The sequence below is a fragment of the Anastrepha ludens genome, chromosome X (genome assembly GCF_028408465.1).
Source record: "Anastrepha ludens isolate Willacy chromosome X, idAnaLude1.1, whole genome shotgun sequence".
NCBI lineage: Eukaryota > Metazoa > Arthropoda > Insecta > Diptera > Tephritidae > Anastrepha > Anastrepha ludens.
Genome location: NC_071503.1, coordinates 54,925,761 through 54,949,890, shown reverse-complemented (window position 1 = coordinate 54,949,890; position 24,130 = coordinate 54,925,761). Strand labels below are relative to the sequence as shown.

Genomic DNA, 24,130 nt, shown 5'->3' with positions numbered 1-24,130 from the left:
TCGTAATCAGCGACCCTGAAAACATAAATTAACATGCATCTTGATTATGTTCTAGAATATACGCTATTTCACGTGAGGGGGTGGCCAATAGGGGTGGAAGGGGGTGGATTTTCAAAATTTTAACATCAAATTCGTAATCAGCGACCCCGAAAACATATAAATTAACATGCATCTTGATTATGTTCTAGAATATACGCTATTCCACGTGAGGGGGTGGCCAATAAGGGGTGGAAGGGGGTGGATTTTCAAAATTTTAAGATTAAATTCGTAATCAGCGACCCCGACAACCCCCGAGTAAGAAATTTTGAATCAATTACTTAATTTTTGGAGTTTTTGCCAGCTTTTCGGGAATCGGCCGCACTGTGCACCGTGTACTTGTTGTCGGGTACATTTGTGTAATTTTATTATAGGTAGTTCGGTATGATAACAAAAGTTTTGTCAGTGGCATGAGTCTCAGAGATCAACATTGTATCGATTGATTTATGTATTAAAAATGATTTAGGAACGTGGCGAGCAAGTCCATTCGCATTCCATATAGCTAAATTAATTTCATTTCTTTCGTTCATCTAGTTTGGTAACGAGCATTGTTAATATGTTCATCATACTTGTCATTTGGGTTATTAATTGTTGCATCATTAATGGTCACTTGTTGCATTTACCACATAAAACTGTTTCCTCAGTCATAAATACTTAAATACTAAAGAATACAAAAGTAAATAAAAAAATCAAAAACAACTTTTAAAATCAATAAGCCTCCACTGAGTACTTCAAACTAAAATTAAAAATTGCAAGTACTTATTTCCCTAAGTTGTCGTGTAGGGCTTCTAATTGCAGTATTTGTTGGCCATATACTCCGCCATGACATCTTTTTGGATAGGGTTGAGTTTATTGAAATTCATCCTATAATAAACTTATTACAAAAACCATATCTAATTATATATTTTTACAATTTACTTACATCTTTTTTAAATTCGATCATTAACGGGCGGCTGTCGGTGTTCGAATGACAGTTCGATAAAATGAATACGTTCAGTTGCACTTTTCAGTGACATTTGGTATGTTCGCTGATATGATGATTCAACTCCAGGTATTTTCAGTCGAATAGCCTAATTCACGCGGTGTGGCTGGGCAATGTAGAGTTCCTTGTAGATCCTGGGACTCTTTTCGCGCATTTTCCTGTGCACCATGCCACACACATCATGATATTCTTTGGATGAAGATCCGCCTTGACTCTCAGCTTTGGTGTATCTCCTGGAGCCATCCACTGCTTTCTTTTCTTTATATTGATTTATAGGCACCATTTCTCATCACACGTGACGATTCGGTGTTGCTCGATGGCGGGCGAGATGCTGAGAAGCAATTTGAAGACGATTTTATTTGTTTTTTTCGTTGAGCTCGTGGGGGCTTTCAATTTTTCGGTAACTCCCTTTGAATGAAGGGGATTGAGAAACGTTTTACGATCGCAACTCAGTTTTTCGCCAATTCACGACTGGTTTGGCAACCGTTTTCCTTTCAAAGTGATTTGAGACGTTCTTCCCCTGCGAGACGTGTCATCGACGTCAATTTTTGCTGCCCCGTGCTGTCCGGGGCTACTTCGGCATCTTTTTGATCTAAATGAATGGTAAAGAAGAGCCGGTGCCGAAAGTTTTGATTTTTTTCTCATGTTTATTCCATTTCAAAGCCTCAAAACTAATAAAAAATTAAATAACTCAAACACAATTAACAAAGTTTTTAGAGCAGAAAGAGTTCTATCGAATGAATACTTACCCTTTGCCTAACAGCAAACAAATCGTTGTAAAATAAAGGAAAATGTAAAAACGCTATGAACTTATTCTCCAACCTAATAGAATAGACGCTGGCACTTTGCACTCACAGATGCCTAAAAGTGGTTACGTCTATATTACAAAAGCATATAGATGCCATGGAAGCATGGCTTAAAAACTGGAGAAGGTTAATGAAACCAATTACGTGCATATCACTTTAACTCTAAGGAAAAAACTTGCCCTGCAGTTATAATTAATGGTCAGAATATACCACAACAAAATTAAATAAAATATTTCGGAATTATCACTTAGATAGAAAACTCACATGGCGGAATAATATTGAAAAGAAAGTGATATCAAGCTTAAAAAGAAAAACCTCCAAGCATCCAATAGATTGATTCGAAATCAGCATTTATCTCTAGAATACAAGGTGCTACTATATAAAACCATGCTAAAACCAATATGGACACATGGTATAGAAATGTGGAGAACTCCTACGCCTTCAAAACTCAAAAACTTCAGGGAGTGCAAACTAACTACGAAGAATCGGAGGTCGGATACCCGACCTTTCTGGCTCTCTTCATTCTTTCACTCTCATCATATTCACATTTAATCATATATTTAGTTTGAACAAATAATTAGTTTCTTAGCACTGGCAAGGAATCATAGTACTGTTGCAATAGTTCACGAACCGACTGGTAACAATAGAGAACGACAGGCCAAAACAAAAGCATGAGCTAGCCTTGGTGGCGACAGCAGATAGCGAGACAGTGCACGCTTTCTGGGTTTTCCGCTAGATGAGTTAGACGAAGACGACAGTTAATTAATAAACTGCTTCTACAACAGAATTCGCCAAAAGATACGAGCTGCCAGATCTAAAAATTACGATAATTATTAAGCACATGCAAATAAGCCGAGGTACATGCGCATGGGGTATTCAGTTGGAAATTAAACTTGTAAAAGCTCCTCATCAAAATATCTGCCGTTCGGAGTCGGCTTGAAACTGTAGGTCCCTCACTTGTGGAACAACATCAAGACGCACGCCTCAAATAGGAGGAGGAGCTCGGCCAAACAACCAAACAGGGTGTACGCGCCAATTATATATATATATATATATATATATATATATACAATATATATATTAGCGTGGCAGTTATTTGACCTGTTTTTTTATAAACAATATTTTTTCGCGGGCTACCCTCTAGTTTGGTTCCATTCTATATAAAAATGACCTCTGTGAAATTTGGTGCCAATCGGATAGGGGAAAGGTGTGCCCCCGAGCCTTTCAATATGCAAAATTTACCCCAAAATGACAAAAAATTTTAATTTCATTAAAAGTGTGTTTTTTATTTTACATGAGTATATATACAGCGTAAATAAGTAGTAAAAGAATTTAATTGGTAAAGTATATTAAATTATACATATATAAATTGAAGAAGGAAATTATTATCAATACAGTATTTAGCATATATAGTTCCATATGACGCTTACTTCATTGCAATTTAGTTTAATAACAACATATAAAAAAAAGTAAAAAAAGAAATAACTCATTGAAGAAAATAAAATAAAAATGAATTAAAAATCTTTATTTTTAGATATAGTTTGTTTATTGCTGTCTGGGAACTTCTGTCGATAGTCACTTACAACTTGGAGCACGCACTGCATTTGTCGCTCGTTTTTTGTATATAACTTATTACAATCCTCTACTAGTTTAACACCTCTCTCCGCCGTATCATTTGTTACTTTAAGTTTATTAACTACTTTTAAAGCTTGGACGAAATCTTCATGTTTGTGCCACCGGGCAGGATCTGTGCATAGGAATTCGTCATTTAGGTTAAATCTTGCAAAGAATCGTTTTGTTTTGTTGGAGACAAATTGTTCAAGTCCTTGGTTTAATAATTCAGGAACTTGGCTTGTTTCCACGGTTATCCTTTTAATACTTTTTTCACATTCAGCATCAGTTTCACGATTCAACGCCTTTACCATTTTAATTTTTGATTCTGCCGTCACATTTGGGTCAAAGAAGGAAAAGGCGATGGATTCAGGTGATAAATACCACAAATGATTTTTGAGTTTTTGTAAAGCCACACGAGAGATGTCTTCGTCAACTGTCCGGTATTTATAAATTTTTGAAAGAACACTGAAATCCAAAAATGGTGCTTTGGCTGCAGAAGGTGCACAAAACCACGCTTCGATATATATACTGATAAGGAAAATGCAAATATCACAAATTGCATTTTCCTCACGCGGTGATAATTTAAATTTATCGCGAAACATGAATATCTTAAAGCAATAAATAGCTTTAGTCATCCACCTTGCATAATGGATAGCACCTGGAGCACGGAAGGATACTCCACGAGATGGTATTTCGCCAAGAAAAATAGCAGCCAATTGTAAAAATTCTCGATAATCCTCTCTCGGTTGTTGTTCTTGCAATGTGCTTCGTATGAAATCAAGAACTCGCGAAACATCGACCGGATCCAAATGTTTTCTGATCTTCTTATTCACGATTCCGGTTTTAAAATTATTTACATTTATTTTAGGATAAGCAGTTTGGAACTTTTTTAAGATTGGTACGGTTGGGCCGGTAGTTTTACCCATCTTCTCCTCGAAAACGGCTTTTAAAATGATTTCGTATATGTGATGGCGGCAAGGCAAATATAGGAGATCTTTTTCTAGAAAGCTTTCAATCAAAACACACGCACCATTAAAAGTCCCCGTATTAGAGGCAGTAGTGTCAAAAACCAATGCTTTTACGTAGTCCTGAAGGCCACAATCCGCAAGAGTTTCGCAAACAGCTGTTGCCTGTTCTTTTCCACTCCCTGATTGCAATGCAGGTACACCAAGAAGTTGATCAGCACCGCAATTTGAAAGAATAACAGGAAGTCGGTCTACTGTCTCTTTACCTGTTAGTGATGGCAGTAATTTACTATCCCAATGTATCGTAGCGGCAGGCAATTCCTTATCCTTAAAGATATTTTTGATTTCGGTAGCTTTCTTTTCGCGGAGTTTCTCACGAGAATTGTTAATAGACCACCTGTTGATCGCAAAAGTCTCCACATCTTGACCAAGGGCTTCAAGTGTAGCTATAAGAATATGAACTGCATTCCTGTCACTGATCTTGCACTTATCCAAAGCAGCAGCCAACTTAGGAGTTATTATTATTTGTCGTCCTCTTTTTTGTTTTGCTGGTACAGACAAATGTTTTGAGCATTGCGGAATTTCCTCTGAAGCACGCACTTCTAAATCTTCTCCGCTGCTTGAACTCGACGTCATCAGTATATCAGATTGAGCTAGAAGTATTGTAGTATTAACAATATAAGTACGATTTAGTTCGATATACATAAATATTCATTTTAAATAGGTAGCTAGAGAAGATGAAGATAAATACTTACTCAATTGAAGAACTTCATTATTGCTTCGTTCTTTTCTCTTCTCCTCTCGTAATTTTCGTTCAGAAACTCGAGTCTCTTTCGCACTTAGCTGGTAATCAATTCCATGCATAAACCCCGGGCGTCCTTTCATCCGCTGATTGTTTAAGAACTGCTTATCTTCTTCAATGGATATGATATTCAATGCATTGGCGTGTGCAATATCGAAGAGATCCTCGAGTTTTTCAACGAAATCTTTTTCTTTTTTCTTATGATCCATTGACGTTCTTGCAGCATGCTTTTGAAGTTGCCGCCACTGGTATACAGTTCTTTAGTTCTTGCGTCGGAATTCGGGCTTTCTCCCAATATATCATCACTTCCCGCACAGCTAGTGAAGCACTGCCTCGTACTGTTAACTTACACACCCGTAAATTGAAAAAAAAAACTTGTAACGTTTGTTTTACAGATGGAAGTTTGTTTCCAAAAATTTCATTTGAATAATACCCGAGCAGATAAACTTTTTCTCGTAATAGAGGTCGCGACATTGTACTACCAAATGTCTTCACTTCAAATGTTGTACGCAACTAATGATTTTTTTAAAAAACTTTAATACAAAACTTTTTGTAAGGTTATATTACCTTTATATATCCGGAAAAAGGAAAGGCACGAGTAAATGTTACGGTTGCTTTATTTCAACTAACTATACATATGAAAACTAAGAATAACGATTGAACAAAATGTACAGGCCTTGCTATGATTCTTACAATCATGGGTTGCTATGATTCTTACAATCATGGATTGCTATGATTCCTACAATCATGGGTTGCTATGATTCCTACATTTTTTTAGCCATAAAAATTTGAATTACCGTTTTTATTTCAGAAACGAAATGCTCGCCTACTTTATTTGATACTAGTACTAGTTTTTGATATTGATATTATCCAAGACACGATGTGTACGTTAGTCAAAACGCGAACCCAATTTTTTATGCGCGGAAATCTGTTTGAAGAAATCTATTTTCATTTCGAATTTCAGAATGTGATCAGTTGATAAGTTATCTCACATATTTTAACTTCCGTTTTGTTTTTGTAATTCAGAAATTGAAGAAAAATGGAAAACTTTTGACAGAGTTGTCAAAAAGTAAGGGTTTTTTAAGCGTAATAATTTGAATTATCATTGTAATGTGATAAACTAAGTGCTCGGCTACTTTACTTACTACTAGTACTTATACTACGAATTTTCGGGTTTTTTGAAACTTTGAAGGCCCGGGGCACACTTTCCACTTACCAGATTTACTTCAAACTTTTTTTCCACCATTTTTATATATAAAGGAACCTATCTGGGGGGTAGCACCAGTAAAAAAATAATCTTGGAAAATAACTGCCACCCTAATATATATATTACATTAATTTCTATATATATATATGTATATACATATAATAGAGCGATTCATATATATATATATGAGTACCTTTGGAAGTAGAGTGTTGGATATAAAGTAAAGCAAGTGTGTTGCCATTCATTTGTGTGTTTTATTCGACAATCCAGTGAACTCAGAGAGTAATTGTAAGGGATTTATTTGAATTTTAACGTAAGAATATTCGTAAGAATTCTCTAGCACCCAAGATTTGTAAACTTATTGTTAGTTTTTTATACAAAAAAGATTCAATAAATAAAGAAAAATAGATGATGAAAAAAATGTCGCTCACCTTTTTGTTGATGTGCCCAAATCATTCGATATAGTTGACCATAACATTCTTTTCAGCAAATTTTACTCTGGAGCTTTTCGCGGGAACGGTCTAGATTTTTTAACGAATAGAAGTAAAAGAGGGAAAATTTAGAATAATCTAAGCATAACCAGACTTATAACGTTTAACGTGTTCTTCAAGATTCAGGTCTGGGACCAATTTTGTTTTTGATTTATATTAACTCAATATTTGCATTCCCTTTCATGGGGAAAAGTTGCAGGTGTAGCTGGCGACTTGGCGGCTACATATGGTTCCGTCTGTGCTTTCAATCTTTTTGTTGATATTAATCACGTTGTGCTAAGAGTGTGGTTCATAAATTATGAGCTAATTGTAAGCACCAAAACGAAATTAATGTAAGTTAAAACATAATAATTTCAGTTGAGACGCATGACAACGACACCAGGAATAACCCATATTGCCGCTCTAATAGCAAAGTAGTCATAACAACAAATGTAACGATATCAAAAGTATCCGCAGAACAAATAGTTGCAACAATAAATGAAACAACATCCGCAACGTGATTCAGTCGCGGAGTTGGTCAGAGAACTTCAGCGGTTCCTACGTGTAAGCCGATATCACCAACATACGGCAGACGCTCATCCAGCAACTAAAAGTCATGCGTTTGTCCACATGCAATAACTGTTAAGGCGAGGAAGTTAGATTTTCAGGTATAGTCACCGCAATAATCAGTTTGTGTTAACTTGTTTAGCATTTCGACTGCCTTGCATTGCAAGGGGAATAAAAATAACATAAAAAATGCATTGTGTTTTATTAATTATTAATTAGCGCCCAACGTGAAGCCACGTAAAAAGGACGGTAAAAAAATCCTTATAAAAGAACGACTGTCAAATGCGTTCATAAGTAAGACGTGGCCGAGGTTCGAACCCACTCGAAGTGAAAAAACCATTGTGCACATAAGTGAACAAATTATTGTAAGGCATTCCTCACCAAGCCCAGGCGTAGCATACGAGGGACAGCCATTCTCAAAGTGAAAAAACCATTGTGAACATAGATGAACAAATTATTCCAAGACATTGCTCAGCCAGCCGAGGGGAGCCTACTAGGGACAGGAAGCGGATAACTAAATAATTTATAAGGATGTTAAAATTAATGAAAGTAGAGTGCTCACAAATTAAAGTTATTAAGTGAAATACAAGGAGAAGTCCAAAAGAAACAAGACTGAGCTAAAATAGAAACGACAGGAGCTTTGTTCTGATGACTTCGAATTTATTTATTCAAAGTAGTCCTCTCTGGCCTCGATACACTGTTTTGCGCGATTTAAAAGCTTTTGGAAAGAGTGTTTCAGGTCATTGCCATATCTGGCGAATACGTTGAGTGATTGATAGTTAAAAAGTCAAAAATCAGTCACAAGAGCGAGTCGATGAGATGGTGAATTATCATGCAATAAGCGGGATTCAGGGCGCATTCGACAAATGTGATGCAACAAACGCTTCCAAACGCCAAGATAGAAAATTGCATTGACGGTTTGGCCCGTTGGTACGAACTCCTTGTGGACAATTCCTTTGGAATTGTAAAAACAAACGATTTACAATATGTTTGGCTTCTCCAAACGCGATTTTTTGGGTGGTGAGCCATCTAGGGCCTTCCATTCGGCACTTTGAGTTTCAGGTTCATGTTGGAAACACCACGTTTGAGCACCAGTTACAATGTTGTAATAGAAGTTCTCGTATTTTTTCGCCTCTTTAATGAGGTCTATCGAATGTTGAATTCGGGGCAATTTTTAGTCCCCAGTTAACTTGTGCGAAATTGAAATGTGCACAGACGTTTTGTAAGTCCAAATGATCAGTTAAAGCGCGATAAATCGATTTTTTTAGAGATATTCAACTCCGATTCCATGAATTTCAGAGATGATTTCGATTCATTTTTGATAGGTATTTAGGTGAAATGGCTGAAGTGCCAGTTTGGAACTCCTCAAGTAGCACTAAAGCGCCTTTTGACACCATTATGAGACGTCTAACAGGCAGATACCTACAGCCAGCCAGAGCTGTTGATATAATGGAGGAGATTGAGGAGGTCTCTGAGGCCAAATCAGTCCCCTTCGAGGCAAGCTCATCAGCAATTTCATTTCCCTCTATGTCCTGCAACTTAGATCAGAGAAAATTTACCTGCACACCCAAGAGATTTGATCTCCTCCTTACAGGAGTTTACTAATTTCGTTCTGCACCATGGCGTCGTCAGAGCCTTAATCGCGGCTTGACTATCAGAGAAAATGTTAATATCTCCCTCGCACCCGTGTTACCTAAGAATTTGCATGTCTGCTTCTACTTGAAAAATACTAGAAGTTTTCGGCGGTTTAAAGGAGATAGCTAAATTGGCTGATTTAGAGAAAACTCCTGCTCCGACTCCCGATTCCATCTTGGAACCGTCAGTCAATACAGAGGTGCAAGCTTCGGTACAGATTTTCCCCTCGATCCAATCCTGCCTATTTGGAAAGATTGCCGTAGCATGACCCTCAAACTCTAGTTTGCGGATAGAGAGATCTGTTCGAAGTTCGGAGAAAAACGGTGCTAACTGCCCGAAAATGCTACCATGTCCCTTGAGAGATTGTCTCCAGAGGCCAATCTCCTTTAACCTGATTGCATTTTGAGCTGCGATGGAAATGACGGAAAAGTCGATGGGAAGTAAGTGCAAAAGTCCGTTCAGGGCAGCACTGGGGCAAGTTTTACATGCTCCGGTGATGCCAATGCATGCAGTCCTTTGCACCTTCCCACGATTAGTGATATTATAGCCCTTCCGAAGTGCTTCCCACCAAACCAGGCATCCATACGTTAAAATTGGAAAAACCACTGCTTTGTACATACACAGCTCGAACTGTGACTTGAGTCCCCATTTTTTACCGAACATAGATTTGCAGGATTAGAAGGCTATACTGGCCTTCTTTACCCGATTTTCAATATGTAGCTTCCAATGGAGTTTGGAGTCAAGTATCACACCATGATATCTAACTTTCGATGAGAGCGGGAGAACGTGATTGATTAATTTGGGAAGTCGAAATCGTGGAAGTTTATATTTTCTGGTAAATAGCACCAGCTCCGTTTTGTCAGAGTTGACTCGGAGGCCACAAGTGGTAGTCCAGCGACTGAGTACAGCCAGTGATCTTTCCAAAATCTCAGCCATGACTGAGGGAAACGGTCCCGATACCATCAGGACCAAGTCATCGGCGTATGCTAATACCTTAACCCCGAACAATTTCGATGGAGTTTTCGGTGATTACTGATTTTGGGCGGCCCGTATGTTCATCGTCATTTATGTCCTCACAAGCATCTCTGAAACGTGTAAACCACTCATGAATTCTGGCACGAGATAGACAATTACTGCCATACGCTTTTTTTATCAATTCAATTGTTTCGGTAAATGTTTTACCGATTTTAAAACAAAATTTGATATTAGTTTTGTTCGAAACTTATTTTTATATCGATGACATAAACATACTGACACTTTAGACGGAATAAATTCGCTTCCATTGAAACGAATGTCACCAAGCTTTCACTGGAAGTCAGATAGGGATTTAATTTCCAATGCCCTACCTCATTAAAAAGATGGCGCCATCAAAAACATTTTTATGACGCCAGTTTTTTTTTTAATTTAAACGTTACCTTGTATATAGCAGAAACAATTCTTTTGAAAGTTATAATTATTAAATAACAAATTTTCAATCATACGTAACTAAATTAAGTGAATTATATTTAAAAATAATTGTAAAATTATGATTTAATTGATAATAATAGTTCCAACAGTGGAAATAATTTGGGAACTGTCAACCTATACTGAAAACAAATAAAGTCGAAATAGCTTGACAATAATTTAATTGGATATTCCCAATTTACTTAAACATAATCAAAGCGAAAATTAATGAAATGAATATGGACGAGAATCATCTTCGCGCCTTGATGGGTGCGGCTGTACGGGCAGCAACACAACAGACAAGAAACGGGCTCTAAATGACAAGTGACCAACTAACTGTTATGCTTACCCAGATAGAGAGGCCATCTCAGGTAGAAGAATACCGAGAAGTGACGTCCGACTCGACAGTCAGGTGCGATGAATCCCTGGACATGATGAAGGTCCTGCCGGAATTCGTAGATGACCAGTCAGGCACCACATACAGCCTACACAATTTTCCAAACCGCGCTGGGAAGTTCCAATCAATATTAGGCCGTTTCCCTAATTAGGATCAAAGTAGTGGGTTCTGCGGATTTATTGTTGCCCTCCTTTAACACGGTATTAAATTCCAAAGCCATTATAGCCAGACTCGACTTAACGTACGCTGACAAGAAACCGGTTTACATACTAGAGTAGGAAATGTCCACTCTTCGTCAAAGAAAGCTGGCAATAACTGAGTTCTATGTCGAGGTAGAGAAGAAATTAACGGCGATCATAAACAACACCTTGATGTCCTCTCAAAACAAGGATGTCCTGGAATCATTAAATAAAAAGTACCGAAAGTCGTGTTATGGATTTTCATATCAGGACTGCATCGTCCAGCCTACTCTATGATATTTTATTTTTGTCAAGACCCTCAAGCATGGCGTCAGTCTTAACAGCATAATAACGACTCATTCCTATCGACGCAGACCCGAGTTTCTCTAGATTCTGGGTCGCACAGCGAAATGATAGGCTCAGTTTACTTATTCTAGCCTTCGAGCTCGAAATCAATACCGGAAAAGCTCCGGCATGCAATTGGCGCAGAAAAAACAACGCGATAGCAATCGTTTTAACAACAACAAAATTCAACGCGTAAGTCATCTGGGACAGTATAATATACGGATGATCCTAACGAAGATCCGGATATTACTACCAGACAGACAGACAGTCTTGATGACCGATTGTCCTCCTCAGGAAGAAACAACAGATGAGGTTAATTTTTTTCTAACTTACGTTAGAAGGACATTCGGTGAAAAGCAACTGAAATTCTTAATAGACACAGATGTATCAAAAGCTACGCTAAATAGTCAAATTGGAAAGGTATCAAACCCATTCCAACCCCATTTCTGGTTACATCAATTCATGGCCTGGACGAAATAAAAAAAGTGCACTATAAACATTTTCAGCAAAAACTGTACACTTTTCATTTTATCCCCACTTAATACCCTCGACGGTATAATCGGACATGATCTCCTCCGAGAAAAAGATGCTAGACTGGACATTAAGAAGGGTATTCTACATTATGATAACGGATCAGAAATACTAATGTACTTTCTCTGCAGGGACGTTAACAACATCATTACGGATGCAGACATTGAGCGACCGAAAACGAAGCGTGTTGTCTTTTCAAACCCTAATAAGTCCTTACCATAAAATACAAATATTGTAGCGACCATACGGATAGCCCTGTCATACCATACCCAATGACCATTGAGCGCGGATCACCGGTCATATATCAACTTTAACAAAGCTGACTGGACCAGATTCCCGGAATTAACCGAAGACATCTTCGCCGCTCTCCCCATTCCCACCGATGTGCGCGCAGGCGAACGCGCATTTCGCAAGGTGATCACAGCCGCTGCGGCTCGCTTCATACCTACTGGAAGGATCCGGGCCATACGTCCCGATTTCCCAGCTGAAGCAGCTGTTCTGGCGAACGAGCGTGATTTCCTACGACAGGCCGATCCCGGGGATTCTCGGGTAAAGGATCTCAATGCGGAGATCCGGCAACTAGTAACCCAATATAAGCGGACCAAATGGGAAGAGCATCTGAAGTCCTGCAACTTCACCTCTGGTATGAGTAAGCTCTGGTCCACCGTAAGGCCCTGTCGAACTCGATGAAGCACAACGACAAGGTGGATATCACGTTCAACGGTTGTACTTCGTCGGATTCGAAGAGATGCGCGAGCTACTTTAGCCGGAAATTTATTCTGCATCCTCCGGCTGACAGATCCAAACGTAGTGCTACCAGACGGCTGCAAACTGACATACAACAGTGCGCCACTTGCTTTGGGGGGGCCATCAACCACATGGAACTATCAAAAGCTATTGGCCCTGACGGACTAAACATGCTGATGCTGAAAAAGCTGGGTCCATCGGGAGTAGTATACCTTACCAAGGTCCGCCATGCAAAATTCGCGAGATATCTTTTCAATATATGACCTTTGGTTGAGTGTATAAAATCCATTTGTTTGCGTGATTGTCAGTCCGAGATAATTTTGTATGTATCCAAGATTTCGAATTTTGCTTTCGAAGCATTTTCACACATTCTGATTAAGTCCGCTGATTTTCTTGCAACGATCAAGTCATCAACATAAATATGTACATAGCAAAACTCATCTTTAGCTGTGTATGTGTACAAACATGCATCATTTTTGCTTTGAACATAATCAGCATCTAATAAAACTTTATGTACCGCTTGGTTCCAAACTCTTGCTGATTGCTTAATTTATTGGTTCTGTTTCTAAATTACTCAGTAAATTCGCTTCTTTATAATTTAACCATTTCATCAGTCCACCTCGAATCACTTCTGCCCCTATTTGTCCTTGCTGACCGACGAAGTTCTGTATCGCTGCTTGAATCCGAATAACTTTCCGGTTCTTCTTCGTTTTGTGTTGTGTCTACATCGCTGGGAATTTCTTCATGGGTTTTTTCATTCGTGGCATTCTGATCATTCAGCTTATTTTGCAGTAAGACTATATTCTCCTCCTAAATCTGGTTTATTTTTAATTCACTATCCGTGTGTAAGAACTTCACATCACAACTGATGACAACCTTACCAGTTTTTGGAACGTAACATCTGAATGTTTGTATATGTAGTCATAGCCAACTAAAATAAATTCGATACCTTTTGAATCAAGTTTTTGTCTCTTCTCACTTGGTACGAAAACATAGAAGTTTGATCCGAACCGGCGTATATGCTCTATATTTGGTCTTGCACCAAACCAACTTTCGAATGGTGTCTTTTGTATGCCTATAGCAGGAAGACGATTTTAGATATAATTTGCCATCATTACTGCTTCGCCCCAAAACTTATTTTCGACTTTGGCCTCTATGATCATACAGCGAGTCATTTCTATTAGAGTACGATTTTTACGTATGCCATGAGTTTTTAAATATTTCAGAAATGCGCTACTCATAGGTATATTCACCACCTCTATCAGTCCGAATCATTTTCGGTTTCTTGCCGAACAGCGTTTTTCATATTTCTACGAATTCTTTAAATTTTTCGAATGTTTCTAATTTTTCTTTAATAAGGTATATTTTGATAAGTCATCGATAAATGTGAGTACATATTTTTTGCCTGACGGTGTGGTAGTTTGCATAGGACCGCAAACGTCTGAATGTACTAAATCAAGTGCTTCTTTTGTATTTGTAGACGATTTTTGACAAACTGAACAAATTCTTTTCTCTTGGCTAAAAGTGCTTTTTCCTCAGATGAACGTGCTTGCCACTTTTTAAATTCGAATCTATAAGAAACATGAATAAAGTATTCAAAAAATCGAATCCAAGAATGCAGGGGTGATAAACCAAATTCAAATCTACTGGAGTTTACTTGTTTGTTTCTACACTTTTCTAAGTCATTCATTTCTTTAGGTGTCGCACCACAAATATAACATTTACTCGTAGATGAGTCACTAAGAGCACAGCACACTTTACCATCAACCATAGTTAATTGTAAAGAATGACTTACTTTATAACTATGGTTATCGATTTTAACAACAGTCGGATTCAAGTCACTAATAGCTTTTTTAAAATACTCTTCTTCTTGAACACAAAGTAGAATCACATTTTTCAAAATCCTATACATAGGTACAGATTAGACCCTATATCAAGCGCAGTCGCAGGTCATCGCAGCTGGAAATTATTTTTCCTTAAAGAGGACATACGTAAGAATATTTTAATGTATGTTTCATTCGTGCATAGTCGTGCGAACTTAGTTAAAACTTTACAAACTTCTTATAAAAAAAAATAAACGGCAAATTTTACAGTACGTATTTCGTACGGTCTGAAAACCAATTAAATAATAATTAAAAAAGATAACAAAACCTTCAACATGTCGTACATACCTTCAACTTGAATTTCCATTGTACAACAGGTCATAAACACAGTAATTCTTAGAAAAATAACACTTCCCGGAACTGCGTAAGTACGTAGCGGAGACCACGCTAACTATTACTTTTCAAATTCTCTTACTTTGGAGGCACAATTATAAGTGAATTGTTCGTGCAGTTGAAATTTCTTTCATACTCTAAGTTACTAAGACTAATGAACTAACATTTAGCCAAATATTGTTGCATAATTTTAACATGACTATTTTCATCCAATGTCCTATGGCGGAACCACTGTGCGCTGCTGCATTTCTGAAATTTTACACCTTCTACAAGGTTCCCAGTTGATAAAGTTCGGACTACCTTAAGATCTCTATGACTAAGCCTTTTGTACCATTCGTGATCCCACCCTTGACTATAAGTAAATCACGGTTCTCAGCACTAAAAATCTTGTTAAATGTTCGCAATTTGTAGAGGTTTCCATCGATATAAGCAACAGCAACATGATTTCTATCTTTACAGTGTACCCTTTTGCTGCGAGTTGTTTTACAGAAATTAAGTTACCATTTATTACAGGAACATACAATACATCCGTAAAATTGACTAAAACCTTGTTATTGAGTTTATTTATAAAATTGAAAACTACCGTTCCTTTACCTGTGGCTAGTACTCGTTGACCGCTTGCAACATGCTCATGGTGGCTTGGACTAAAATTTATAAAATGCTCTTTATTCCCAACAATATGGCAAGTCGCTCCTGAATCCACTATCCAGCCGCTTTCAGCTGATGTGAATAAATATTGCTCGGTATTGACGCTTTCAGCCAAATTTGCCTTTTCTTTATGTCCCTTCTTTGCTAACCGTTTTTTATACTTGTTACTTGTGTTTTAAAATGTCCGTCTTCTTTACAAAGATAAAACTTTCATTTCTTGTTGCTCACTGTTTTTAACGCAATTTCCGGCTTACTATTCTGTCTCTTTCTATTCGGCGTTTATACTCAGAAATTACCTTTGAGCATACCAAACTCGATGTCAGTTCTTCGTTGCGAGCTTCAAGCGTGGTTGTGAGAGTATCGTCACTTTACGGTAACCAATAATTTTTTAAATAACTCGTTCATCTTATTTACGTGCTCTTCGACAATCCCACTTTCTTCAAGTTTCTGAGGCTTAATTATTAATGAGGCTCATTCTTAAAATGCTCACTCCTGGTGTGTCTTTTTCGTGAAATTCTTTTAACGCACTCCACGCTGCCTTCGCTGTTTCGCAGTTCCTTATATGTTGTATTCGACTGTCTTCTACATCAAGCGCAATTGTAGATCGAGCCCTTTGATCTCCTTCTGTCCACTGCGATGCTACTGGACTTGGCACCTCTTGAGATATCGCTTTCCATACACCTTTCTCGATCCGCAGCATTTGCATTTTGTAGCATTTTAGATTCTGTCCTGTACAATAGAATTTACTTGTTAGTAACATTAAATGTTTCTAGGTATTGAAGTGGCCCATAAACTGTTCCATAAACCTGTAGAACTAACTAAAAAAAAATAAAAAAATAAATAATTGGCGCGTACACTTCTGTTAGGTGTTTGGCCGAGCTCCTCCTCCTATTTGTGGTGTGCGTCTTGATGTTGTTCCACAAATGGAGGGACCTACAGTTTCAAGCCGACTCCGAACGGCAGATATTTTTATGAGGAGCTTTTTCATGGCAGAAATACACTCGGAGGTTTGCCATTGCCTGCCGAGGGGCGACCGCTATTAGAAAAATGTTTTTATTAATTTTGCCTTCACCGAGATTCGAACTAACGACCTCACGGTGAATTCCGAATGGTAATCACGCACCAACCCATTCGGCTACGGCGGCCGCCCTAACTAGCATCCGGATAATTGTACCAATAATGGAAAGCACTAATAAAAATGGAAAGTATCAATATAACTTTATTTAACTTTAATTGATTATGATAAATTACAGTAAGATGTATATACCGCGTGTTAATGGAAAGAAAATTATATGCTGACAGATAAAAAGGTAGTGAATACAAAAATTTATCGAAAGTAACTTTAATTAACGATAATATAAGTTCACAGGAGAGTTGCCACGTATGAACTATTATGGCTAAAGATTTGAATGCATATAACGGGTGATTTTTTAGCTATTATCTTTTTAAACAGTTGGTCTAAACAGTTGACGCACGTTTCGTGTTTAGTTTCACTGTCAAACATCTTCAGTTTGGTGAATAATTTAACCATGAATCGTCTTACAAACGAACAACGCCTGCAAATCATTGAATTTTATTGTAAAAATGCGTGTTCTGTTAAGAAAGTTTATCGCGCGCTTCTATTCGAGCTAACGTGACTAAATTTAGTACCAAATTTACATTATTTGATATCAAACCACCAACACGCTTACGTAGAGTGCGAACTGAAGAAAATATCGCAGCTGTATCGGGCAGTGGTAATGATGACCATCAATTATCGATTCGTCGCCGTTCGCAGCAATTGAGTCTCTGTTACTCAACAACGTGAACAATTTTGCGAAAGGATTTAGGTGTGAAGCCTTTCAAAATACAGCTAGTGTAAGAATTGAAGCCGAACGACCTACCGCAACGCAGAATTTTTGGTGAATGGGCTCTTGGAAAGTTGGCTGAAGATCCACTTTTTTATTGAAAAATTGTGCTCAGCGACGAAGCTCATTTTTGGATCAATGAGTACGAAAATACGCAGAATTGTCGATTTTGGAGTGAAGATCAGCCAGAAGAATTGCAAGAGCTACCAATGTATCCAGAAAAGGTCACAGTTTGGTGCGGTTTATGGGCTGGAGGTATCATTGGACCGTACTTCTTCAAAGATGCTGCGAATCGTAACGTAACTGTGAATGGTGAGCGCTACCGTGAAATGATATCCACCTTTTTTTGCCCAAAATGCAAGAGCTTGACTTGCATGACATGTGGTTTCAGCAACACGGTGCCACATGCCACACAGCACGCGTAACAATGGACTTGATGGGAGGCGAGTTCGGTGAACATTTTATTTCACGTTCGGGACCTGTGAATTGGCTGGCTGTGTGGGGCTATGTTAAAGCTCACGTCTATTCAGACAAGCCTGCTTCAATTAACGCATTGGAAGACAACATTGAAGCATTTATATGTGAGATTCCGGCCGAAACATTGGAAAAAGTATGCCAAAATTGGACTAAGAGGATGGACCATTTGAAGCGCAGTCACGGTCAACATTTGCATGAAATAATCTTCAAACATTAAATTATATGGACTGTACTATCGATTTAAATAAAAATTGCATGCATTTTTCTGAAGTTTACTTGTGTTTGTTTGAAAAACTTTCCTATTGCTCTTAAAAAATCACCCTTTGTAACTCCAACTGAAGGCCCATTACAAAGATATCATGAACCCTTTCCCAACCAGAGGAAAACTACGTGACGAACTAGCGAGAGCTTCTTGCATTTGTCTGGGCCCTACAGAAACTATTTGTATGGTGCAAATATTGTAATATCTACATTTTTATTGATCATCAACCCCTTATCTTTTCGATATCAGACAAAAACCCTAATGCGAAGTTAAGGAGGTGGAGAGCTTTTGTGGAGGTATTTGCAGCCAAATTTCATAATAAGCCAGACAAGGAAAGCAGACGCAAGGCCTAGGCAACATATAAACCCAATCCAAAATCCCGGAATAGTACGCACACCGCCTCCTGGCGAAATTCACCATGTAGACATTTTTTCGACAGACAGTAAATATCACTTAACTTGTATAGACAAATTTTAAAAAATTTCCTTAGACCAATCAATTTGTTCTAGGTCAATAGTCGATATAAAAGAGACATTAGTCCGTATTATGAACTTCTTTAAAGATACCAAAAGCCTTGTATATTACAATAGGGCAATCCATTCAGTTACGGGACCCGTCGACGTTATTTACTCTAGCCCACCAGAATACCTAGGCGTAATTAAACACAGCTTTTAAGGGGTACGTGGGTACAAAAAATGGTGCGTACAATAAATGAAACCTCTCGAGTGGACGTATTTCGCAAAGTGAACGACGATCACACGAGAGCGCTGTTTTATACCTTCAGGCATAGAGCTTTTGCTTACAGAATTCAACCTTTTTTGGATTACATAACATCGTGTAGAATGTAATATAATAGTACAGGTGTAGAATGTAATGCTAATCTCTATTTACAGTGTTGCCATTGCTACAAAAGTAATACATACTTAATGCTAAATTATACGTATGCTACAGTCTCCCCCTTGATGAACGTGAAGGAGCCGCAGCGGTCATCACACATTTACATCTTCTTTCTCGGTCTTCCTCTCTTTTGTATAGGTTGTACTGGTTGGATCTTGGTTTACGTTTGTACCGTTATACAGTGTTAGGGCTGATGCGTGGTATATTCCAAGGGACACTGTTGGATCAGTTTTTGATGCGATTTCATATGTGCTTGCACCGATTTTGCGTATTACGAGATAAGGCCCATCGAGTTTTGGTATAAATTTGGAGGTGATACCTTTCACTGCTTGACTTAGTATATGCGTTGTTACCAATACTTCGTCTCCCACACCGAGTTAAGATTGAGGTTGTCTATGCTTATCGACATATGTTTTATTACGATCTTGGGCTTTTTGCTCTACCTCTCGAGCGTTTTTAAAACTTTCTGTAATATTATTCAAGTATGGTGTAATTTGCGGAATGAAATTTTCGTTTTCTGTTATAGTACGTATATCATGTTCTACGTAATCGAAGGTGCGCAACTCTCTTCCAAAAGTGAGATAGGCTGCTGTATAGCTAGTGGATTGACACTTAGCTGAGTTCATTGCGAATCGTATAGAGGGTAAGCCTATATTCCAAACCTTAAGGTCTCTGTTTTTTCGTTCGACTGGGTTACTTTCCGGATGATAAACTGGTGTAAAAATGTGGTTAATTCCCATGCAGTAAACTATTTGCTGCATTACCGCTGAAACAAATTGGACTCCATTGTCTGATTTCAGACGTCTGGGAACTCCATATTTTAAAAAAGTTCATCGACTAATAGTTTCGCCCAATTTTCGGCTGTTGCCTCTTTTAAAGGAAATAACTCAACCCATCAACTTGCAACATCTTCTACTATCATGATCCACTGGTAGTCATCTTCTGTTTCTGGTAGACGATCACAACTTCGAAACGTTGTTTGCTACTTGTTGTTTAAAGCAATCCCATCGGCTTCATGTTGCTTGCCTTGTATCGCTGGCATTCAATACAATTCCTAACATATTTTGTAATTTCGGCTCGCATTCCTGGCCAGAAGTAGCGACTCAAAATACGCGCTATGGTTGTTTCTGCTCCGTAATGGCCAGCAGCGCTGTCGTCATGGTACATTTTTAGGATACTTGTGCGCTCGTGGTCAGGTACGACGAGCTGTGCATCGTCAGCATCTTCATTTGCGTAACAGTATAACACGTCTTTGTTTAAAACATATCCACGAGTGTACCATTAATTGGCATTTTCGTTGGGTTCTTCCAATGCATTAACTATATTTTTCAAGTTAATTGCTCTTTGCACAGTTCGATAGCTTTTTTATGTGGCATATTGACTTGAAAAGCGCGAATATCGCACGGAGGCCGTGACAACATGCCTCAACAGAATTCGTTCTACCTGGCGTATAGTCAATTTTAAAATTGTATTGCTGAATTTGCAATGCCCACCTTGCTAGGCGGCCTGTAGGTGACTTCAAGGTTAATAACCATTTCAGCGGTTGGTTGCCAGACACCAATAAAACTTTGGCTCCTTCTATATATCCTCTGAATTTGGAGCATGCTCATACAATAGCGAGGGCTTCGCGGCTGTCAAAAGTCGGCATGCGTATTCATTCTTTCTCCCCCTGTATTAACACAGCTCCCAATGCATATGCCCTTGCGTCTGCTTTAATGATGAAAGGGACATCGTCTTCAGCTTGCTTCAAAACTGGAGGGCAAACGAATGTTTGTTTAAGCTTGTTAAAAACTATTTGCGGAGTATCCCATCTCCATACAGCATTCTTTTTCAATAATTCCGTAAGCGGTTTAGCAATTTCAGCAAAACAGTCAATGAAACGTCGATACCAAGAGCAAGTTTGTATAAACGATATCAATTCTTTGATATGTCTTGGCTCTTTCCGATGCGTAATCGCTAGAGTCTTTCCTGGGTCAACTTGTATGCCTTCGGTTGTTAGCACATGGCAACACATGCTAACACATCGTTTTCAAGCATTTTGTGCATTTCGACTTTAAGTTCCTTTAACTTAGAAAAATACGCCGGTGATGCAATCGGCTCGTGTTCGCCAGTATCTATAAAATGCTGTGCATATGTAGTTGGTTCGCAGGATGTACTAAAAACGTGTACATGTGATTGGAGCACTTTGTCGAGCTCAATCTTCTCCGACACTTCTAGTCCTAAACCATCATTTTCTTTCAAAATTTGAAAATCAATCGAAAACAAATCCACATTATCAATAGTGATTTGATTGTAAATAACTGCGGTCCTTTAACTCTTTCGGGTGTAATCATGTTAGGTGGAAGTGCATCTCGAAAGATACTTCGTATAGTATGCGGTGAATAATCGTTTGGCAAATCAGGACCATAGTACTCAACCTCAGACATATAAACTTTTGGCTCGTCAATCTCTTTGACTGCTGCCTCCTCCGGTTTACGTTTTGTCACAAGCGTACATACTTTTATACGTTCTATAACATTTAATTCGAGTGGCAGTGGATCAACGAGATCCAAATGTTGCGTTGGGTTATTTTCAAAGTACCAATATCTTTGACCCATATTTAATACGATTTCCGCTTGTTCTAAGAAATCTGTTCCAAGTAATGCTTTGTTCCCAATTGCATCAATACCATGAACTGCATATTAAAGCTACGCCCACCAATTACTATATCGCACTTAGTTGTAAGGCATTGTTGGAGTTTCGTACTTCCGTCGGCAAGTGCGATTTCGAATTCAACTTTGCGGTAAGTAAAAAAATAAATAATTGGCGCGTACACTTCTGTTAGGTGTTTGGCCGAGCTCCTCCTCCTATTTGTGGTGTGCGTCTTGATGTTGTTCCACAAATGGAGGGACCTACAGTTTCAAGCCGACTCCGAACCGCAGATAATTTTATGAGGAGCTTTTTCATGGCAGAAATACACTCGGAGGTTTGCCATTGCCTGCGGAGGGGCGACCGCTATTAGAAAAATGATTTTATTAATTTTGCTTTCACCGAGATTCGAACCAACGACCTCTCTTTGAATTCCGAATGGTAATCACGCACCAACCCATTCGGCTACGGCGGCCGCGGTAAGTGCACCCCTGAAAATCCCTTATGCGCTTCAAGTTTGCGCTAGCTAAATAAATCTGTCCAGGTATACCGAACAATTGAACATTAGCAATTGGAATCGTTTTTCCAATTGGAATGGTTAACGAATTAAAACTTACCGAACCATGGCTAGTGGACGGTTTATTCAAACATTTTGGACAATTTGCGCGTGTAACACCTGGTGCATTGCATCCATAACACGAATACGACGGCTTTGTCACTAAAGCATTTGCAATCACTTGTGTTTGCGCTGTTTTGGCCTCTTCGTTTTTCTTTTTGAAGCACACTTCTGTGTAATGCCCCTTTTTGCGGCAAAAATCACAACGTACCGGACCACTTGTACTATCGACGGCTTTATCGGCGTTCGCGGTAGTAATTTTGTGTTCGCGCAAGGTAATCTCTGCTTCTCTAGCTTGATTCAATAGATCATCGAACGTAGTAATGCGTTTACGACTAACCCTATCCCTAATTTTTAAATGGATCATACCAAACAAAAGATCGATTTGGCCGATTTCACTAGGAGCATTAGTGAGTTGGAAAAAGAGAGCACGTTTTCTTCGAGCAAAAGAATCAGTCGGCTCGTTTTTGGCTTGTTTTCTTTCAATGATTTCAGCATAGATTCGCCAGTCAGGCTTAGGGGGAAAAAAAGCTTCACGCAACATACGCACAACTTCCTCAAAAACTTTGGGCTTTGGCTGTACACCGCGCCACCATTCTGCTACGTCACCCTCTAAAATCATGGGCATGCCAGTAATAGCATCCGCGTCACTTATTTTCTCGACAGCTTTAAACGTCCCTACAGCAGCAATAAACTCCTCAACTTTTGTGGAATCGCGTTCACCTGCATAACGAGCAGTACAGTTGCTCAACGAACCACTACGTGCATTGTAATGGCCGACAGCTTGCATAAGCTGCTCAAACTGTTCAGTAGTAAACTGAGCCATCTTATTGTTTTGCTTCGCAATTCTTTCGCTGGTGTAGAATGTAATGCTAATCTCTATTTACAGTGTTGCCATTGCTACAAAAGTAATGCATACTTAATGCTAAATTATACGTATGCTACAAGCTTTATTAAAGCTCAAAATTTTGAGCAAAATAGCCACAACAGAAATGAAAGACAAAAATTTTTCAAACAGGCGAAAAAGTTGTATAAAAAAAAACAGTCGAATGGTAACGAACTCTCAGAGCTATAAATAGAAAAAAAGTAGTCCCTCTCCTTTTTTAGGGACAACATTTTTAATTTACTGGCCTTCCTTTTAATTACAGAACTGTCATCTTGCTAAGCCTTCCGGCATAATTATATATTACTAGTTCATATTACATTCCTATCACTACTTGTAGGGCAGCCATGCATGAGCAGTACGGATTTCTTTTACATAAAATATACCTATCGAATTATGAGGTAATAGTCGATGATACGAACAGACTCCTGGATCAATTTCCACAAGCACACATAAAACGACTCTTACAAAATGGCTAGGAACAGATAACCCAACTACTCGACGCAATTAAGCTGTATTACCCACAAACTCGTAGTATTAACGTGTTGGGGACTGCACTTCCAAGAGAATAAGACCAAAACTGAGACCATAACATAATCTAACGAACAACAAATATCAATAAATTCTAAAACACTGAAAATAATTAATGAGCTGACCAAATCTGCTAACGAATTATTGAAAACTTCTAAGAAAATAAATCTATTTTCTTTAGCATCTGCTAGAAATAGGGCAGTAATAATGAAATTAGAAACCATTATAACATCTGTTGCTTTAGGCAAAATAAATTTTATTAATCCGATTTTGTTGAATTGCTTAAAAATTAACGATATTTTAGCTGCTGAGCACCTTCTCAATGTTAGCATAAGAGACATATTACAAGTTTCTAAAATCAAAATTTTCCAAAATATGCAATGTATTTATTTTATTATT

At 38.3% G+C, this 24,130-nt stretch overlaps 1 protein-coding gene and 1 long non-coding RNA gene across 2 annotated transcripts in view; one reads left to right on the top strand and one right to left on the bottom strand.

Annotated features, from left to right (window-relative positions):
- The window catches only part of LOC128870085 (lipoma-preferred partner homolog), a gene marked incomplete at its 5' end in the record, with an annotated part of 116,895 nt that overhangs the window by 31,182 nt on the left and 61,583 nt on the right, over positions 1 to 24,130 (top strand). The window lies entirely within an intron of this gene.
- LOC128869464 (uncharacterized) lies at positions 392 to 7,036 on the bottom strand. Its single transcript, XR_008455300.1, has 3 exons — positions 6,844 to 7,036; positions 959 to 1,610; positions 392 to 900 (listed from the first exon to the last, which is right to left on the bottom strand). It is a non-coding gene; the product is annotated as an uncharacterized LOC128869464 (long non-coding RNA).